Raw genomic sequence first — 6,761 nt, forward strand, 5'->3', positions numbered from 1 at the left:
GTAAGGCGCTACAGAGGGTAGTGCGAACGGCCCAGTACATCGCTGGGGCCAAGCTTCCTGCATTCCAGGACCTATATAATAGGCGTGTGTCAGAGGAAAGCCCATAAAATTGTCAGTGACTCCAGTCACCCAAGTTATAGACTGTTTTCTCTGCTACCACACGGCAAGCGGTACCAGAGCGTCAAGTCTAGGATCAAAAGGCTCCTTAACAGCTTCAACCCCCAAGCCATTAGACTGCTGAACAATTCATAAAAATTGCCACCGTACAATTTACATTGACCCCCCCTCTTGTACGCTGCTGCTACTCAATGTTTGTTTGTTATCTATGCATAGTCACTTCGGCCCCACCTACATGTACAGATGACCTCAACTGACCTGTACACCCGCACACTGACTCGGTACCGGTGACCCCTGTATATAGCCTTGTTATTGTTATTCTTATTGTGTTGTTTTTTATTATTACTTTTTATTTTAGCCTACTTGGTAAATATTTTCTTCTTCTTGAACTGCACTGTTGGTTAAGGGCTTGTAAGTAAGCATTTCACGGTAAAGTCTGCACTTCATTTGCATGTGGTAAATAAAGTTTGATTTGATTTGATTTGATTTGACGTTGGTGAGTAGGATTTCAAAGTTAGGAGAGACACATGGGTAGGTCTACCAACGGAAAACATCTGAAAACGAAAATGATTATGAAATTCAGACCAGAGAAATCCAATGTTTACAGTATATACAACGTCTTCCTTTTCCCCTACATTTTAACAGTCTAATAAGTCAATTTAATATAGGACAACATCACAAAATCCAATTGGCCTACGTCATTTCATTTAGTCTCATCATGATATGGAAAATGTGGGCTATTTCAAAAGAACAGATTACCATATCTTGAGTTGACTGTATAGGCTATTATACAAAAAATCTATGAGAGGTTCAACTTTAATGCAAGGGCATCTTTTGAGAATGTTGTCCATTTTGTTTTGAAATCAGTATTTGTCCATCTCTCCCATTGTTCCCATTTTTAATAAAAAAAATATTCATGAGAGAGATTCACAAGACTATAACATTGGAATGTTGTAAAGTGCTGCCCTACCTTTGCTGGCGAGGACACAGATGAAGCCATTGAATAAAATGAATTTCAAGGAAATAAAGCTTTTGAACTTTTGAACCTGTTTTAAAATGATGTAGGCCTTTTTCTGCCTGTATAGTTGGTACTATCCTTTTCGTAACATACGAGACATCAAAATATTCTAGAATATTGCGTGCTATCACAACAGCTGTTCACTTTACTGTCATTCTGAAAATTATTTTCTGAATCAGCTGATGATTGTTGAAACAGGGTTCAAGTTCAATGTCGAATTTCACAGATCAATTATTATTATTATTATTATTATATTGATAGGAAAACAACACTGCCATTAATACAAGGAACGAAAAGTGTTTTATGTCACCCAATGTTTGAGTAAAATTGTATTAGAATGTATTAAAATGTTACATTCCAATGACGCCCAAAATACTGTTCAAGTTTTAGGAGTTCATACTGTAAAATACTAATAGGCACACAAACTAAAGTATGCTGCTAATGAACAATAACTAGGCCCAATTGATTGCCTTTGAAACTATCCTCTTTGAACCGTCCGATCTGAATAAATGGGTTGGATGGATGGCTTCGATAGTCCAGCAGTCAAATTGCAAGTCGTTCATATGCTAATAATCCAAATATTCTACTTAAAAAGATATTGCACTGCTACCCTCAGTATTCTTTATTCTTAGTGGAGGTCAGAACAAGCAATGGAACCCGAATGTATCCTCTGTGTGTGGAAGAAATATCCTGGCTCATGACGGCTACAACACCGAATACGATGCTTTCGAATGCCAGGGTAACCCCCATCAGTAACCCTCACTGATGGGGTTATCTCCAATTTATCTGGAGAGCACAACCATATCCCAGACAATGCTTGGATATGGATCTGAAAGGTGATGAATGGCCTGAAGGATAGAAGCCTGGAAACCCAGAAAGAAACTTAGCAAGTTGTGGACCGGGTACACATGACTTGCCTGCACTGCACCAACAAAAGAACAATGCGGCACCCCCTCTTTGAACTCGTCATCCCTGAAACCTACAAGGGCTACAACGGATGCTGTTCCTCTAGCATGACAGTGGACCCGGGCCAGACACAATTGCGATCTTCACAACCACACGCAACTTGTAGTACCTGTGTGACTCAAAGGACTGGTTTGCAGATGGAACATTCATGACAACCCGTCCTTTGTACACCATACCTGGGTTGCATGGTTCCAACGGTCTTCGTGTTGCTGCAAAATAAGACTGAGGTATGTATCAACGGTTACTATTGACTTTGTTATATTGAAGTGTTCAAAATGTAGGCATAAACATGCAGTCTAGCATGATATATTTTACATTTTTAGGGAACATAGGCTTGTGCGTAAATGCGACGCTGAAGAGCCTCAGGCCCAACCTGAAACCAGATTCAGTCATGACTGACTTCGAGCCGGCGGTTTTTAAAGGCGGTTTTTAAAGTCTTCGCAAAGGTGTTTCCTGGGACCTACAACCGGGGTTGCTTCTGTCACATGAAACAGGACATTTGGCAAAAAGTACAAATACTTCCCAATGTGAGACAAAAGTACCTCAACAACACTGACTACCCACAAAAGATCAGGAAGCTCGGCACGCTCGCCATAATCCCACCGACTGACGCACCTCTTCCTCCCTCCACCCCCCTCTTCCCGCTTCCCTGCTTTCACTGACTTTGTCACACCAAGGTTCAGATGAGTGAGTTGGGTCTCTAGTCCCTGGCGTGCTGTGGCTGCTCTGTGTCTGACTCTACTGTCTGCCTCTACATGTGTTGCAAAGTAAGTAGGATGCTCTGTCTGTTTTTTCTTTGTCTTAAGTGTAGTGCTGCTGAGCTGCTGAACTGTAACTGGGCTATGGGCCCACCCTCCTCATCTGGGCTATGGGCTCGGCTACACTGGCCTGGCTGGCCAGACACCACAGTGCTGTTAACCCTATCAGTCCCAAGACCCCAGAAAAAAAATGGCTTTTAATTTATCTGACATTCATTTATCTGCATGTTCAACCCTTATATTTAGCCTCACAATTGTTTTAACATTTATTTTCAGGACATCCAGGGCTACAAGTAGAACACAATTAATTTGACATAACAGTTGCATTCATGAGTTTTATTGACAAATGTCAATAAAATTAAAAAGGTCTGCCAAAACAAAAACCTGATGAAATGAATTTAAATGAACGCTGTAAGTACGATAATGTTTGCTCAGTGGGAAATGAATATCCAGCTAGTCAACTGTGTGGAGTTTGTGACAGCAACAATGTGAACTTATTACAGTATTATAGACATTATGTCCGGGGATTTCCTATGATCTTCTAACGACTCCTGTGTAGCTTGTGAGCATCATAGAGCAAAACATGTTACACATGCGTGCTCGTGAGAGTCTCAGCTATTTTAAATAGTTTGTAGCTCAAACAATTCTGATGTTTTTGTAAAAAAGACTCTGCCAAAGGCCCCTTCGGGATCCGCCCTTGTCTCACAAACACTTCTCTAGCTCAGCCCCCCGTCAATCACACAGACTATTTGTTGATACAAAGAAATAAACAAATCCAATGATACAACCCATAATTCTGTAGCTCAAACATACAATGTTTAAAAGGGGTTAGAAGTCCTAAATCACGCCGCAGCAACGGTGGGACTCAATGGGTTAACGAACCTATGTTTGAAGTTGCAACCTATTTCTTTCAACACTCAATTTACTTTTCCTCTTTAGTTAAACCTAATAAATAACTAATATATATATATAATGTGTATAATATATATAATATATAACTAATTTTGTCATGTTATACCAAGAAGATTTGTCACTTTGGAAAAACATATGCACATTTCTACAATTGGGTTACAAGCAATTCAATACATTTCTTAGTATCAATATATTAACTTGGTTCCATAACATGAAATAGTGACTCCAAAAAACTTTCTTTACATAAGACTTTATTAACTGGTTACAATATTGGCACCAAATGATAACAATCTCATCAATGTAAATCGTCCCTGCTCTTTAGTATCACAGTACTTACAACAATATAATTTTAGATTTAGTGATGGCAGTGAACATCATGAAAAAACAGAACAGATTAACTGCAATGACATATACTCACGGGTGGCCAAAAATAACAAACCTCCAACTCTTCTGATAGGCTTCCGCAGCTATGTCACACCCACCCTTTTTTGGTTGTAACATTGTATTTCATGGTACTGTGTTGTATATTCCATATGAGCTGCAAAGGGATGTTATTCATCAATGGTTATCTCCTACCGGTGTGCGAGATAACCATTGTTATGGTTATGTTTGATAAATCACGCTTTTTCTGTGAGTACGAACATTCTAAATTCAGTTTGTAAGTAGTATTTTAAAATAGTTTCCATGCAATATTGACAAATGAGGCCCCAGGTCAGGTGAACAGGAGCTCGCAATGTTTTCAACTTCGGTACACCAGGAATTGTTTATGAGGAGACATACCCCACCACCCAGCTCTTACCAGAAGCCCCGTTTGATTCATTCAGAATATGGAGAAGCCGTCTGGTTGAATAGCAGAGATGAGTGTACAGTCTGAAAGCCACAACTCATTTGATCAAATCTATTGTGTTATGCCATTACATGTTACATTACAGCATACAGTTGAAGTCAGAGTTTAAATACACTTAGGTTGGAGTCATTAAAACTCGTTTATCAACCACTCCACAGATTTCTTGTGAACAAATTATAGTTTTGGCAAGTCGGTTAGGACATCTACTTTGTGCATGACACAAGTAATCTTTCCAACAATTGTTTACAGACAGATTATTTCACTTATAATTAATTGTATCACAATTCAAGTGGGTCAGAAATTTACATACACTATGTTGACTATGCCTTTAAACAGCTTGGAAATTTCCAGAAAATTATGTCATGGCTATAGAAGCTTCTGATAGGCTAATTGACACCATTTGAGTCAATTGGAGGTGTAGCTGTGGATGTATTTCAAGGCCTACCTTCAAACTCAGTACCTCTTTGCTTGACATTATGGGAAAATCAAAAGAAATCAGCAAAGACCTCAGAAAAAGATTGTGGAACTCCACAAGTCTGCTTCATCCTTTGGAGCAATTTCCAAACGCTTGAAGGTACCACGTTCATCTGTACAAACAATAGTACGCAAGTATAAACACCATGGGACCACGCAGCCGTCATACCGCTCAGGAAGGAGAAGCGTTCTGTCTTCTAGAGATTAACGTACTTTGGTGCGAAAGTGCAGATCAATCCCAGACCAATAGCACCGGACCTTGTGAAGAAGCTGGAGGAAACAGGTACAAAAGTATCTATATCCACAGTAAAACGAGTCCTATATCGACATAACCTGCAAATCCTCTCAGCAAGGAAGAAGCCACTGCTCCAAAACCGCCATAAAAAAGACAGACTACGGTTTGTAACTGCCATGGGGACAAAGATCATACTTTTTGGAGAAATGTCCTCTGGTCTGATGAAATGAAAATAGAACTGTTTGGCCATAATGACAATCGTTATGTTTGGAGGAACAAGGGGGAGGCTTGCAAGCCGAAGAACACCATCCCAACCGTGAAGCACGGGGGTGGCAGCATCATGTTGTGGGGGTGCTTTGCTGCAGGAGGGACTGGTGCACTTCACAAAATAGATGGCATCATGAGGGTGGAAAATTATGTGGATATATTGAAACAACATCTCAAGAAATCAGTCAGGAAATTAAAGCTTGGTCGCAAATGGGTCTTCCAAATGGACAATGACCCCAAACACACTTCCAAAATGGCTTAAGGACAACAAAGTCAAGGTATTGGAGTGGCCATCACAAAGCCCTGACCTCAATCCCATAGAAAATTTGTGGGCAGAACTGAAAAAGCGGTGGCAGACCACGTGTAACAACACCTGCACAGGATCGGTACATCCGAACATCACATCTGTGGGACAGGTACAGGACGGCAAGAACAACTGCCCGAGTTACACCAGGAATGCACAATCCCTCCATGAGTGCTCAGACTGTCCGCAATAGGCTGAGAGAGGCTGGACTGAGGGCTTGTAGGCCTGTTGTAAGGCAGGTCCTCACCAGACATCACCGGCAACAACGTTGCCTATGGGCACAATCCCACCGCCGCTGGACCAGACAGGACTGGCAAAAGGTGCTCTTCACTGACGAGTCGCGGTTTTGTCTCACATGGGGTGATGGTCGGATACGCGTTAATCGTGAAAGGAATGAGCGTTACACCGAGGCCTGTACTCTGGAGCGGGATCGATTTGGAGGTGGAGGGTCCGTCATGGTCTGGGGCGGTGTGTCACAGCATCATCGGACTGAGCTTGTTGTCATTGCAGGCAATCTCAACGCTGTGCGTTACAGGGAAGACATCCTCCTCCCTCATGTGGTACCCTTCCTGCAGGCTCATCCTGACATGACCCTCCAGCATGACAATGCCACACGCCATACTGCTCGTTCTGTGCGTGATTTCCTGAAAGACAGGAATGTCAGTGTTCTGCCATGGCCAGCGAAGAGCCCGGATCTCAATCCCATTGAACACATCTGGGACCTGTTGCATCGGAGGGTGAGGGCTAGGGCCATTCCCCCCAGAAATGTCCGGGAACTTGCAGGTGCCTTGGTAGAAGAGTGGGGTAACATCTCACAGCAAGAACTGGCAAATCTGGTGCAGTCCATGAGGTGGAGATGCACT

This window comes from Salvelinus alpinus, chromosome 6 (assembly GCF_045679555.1).
Source record: "Salvelinus alpinus chromosome 6, SLU_Salpinus.1, whole genome shotgun sequence".
Classification (NCBI taxonomy): Eukaryota; Metazoa; Chordata; class Actinopteri; order Salmoniformes; family Salmonidae; genus Salvelinus; species Salvelinus alpinus.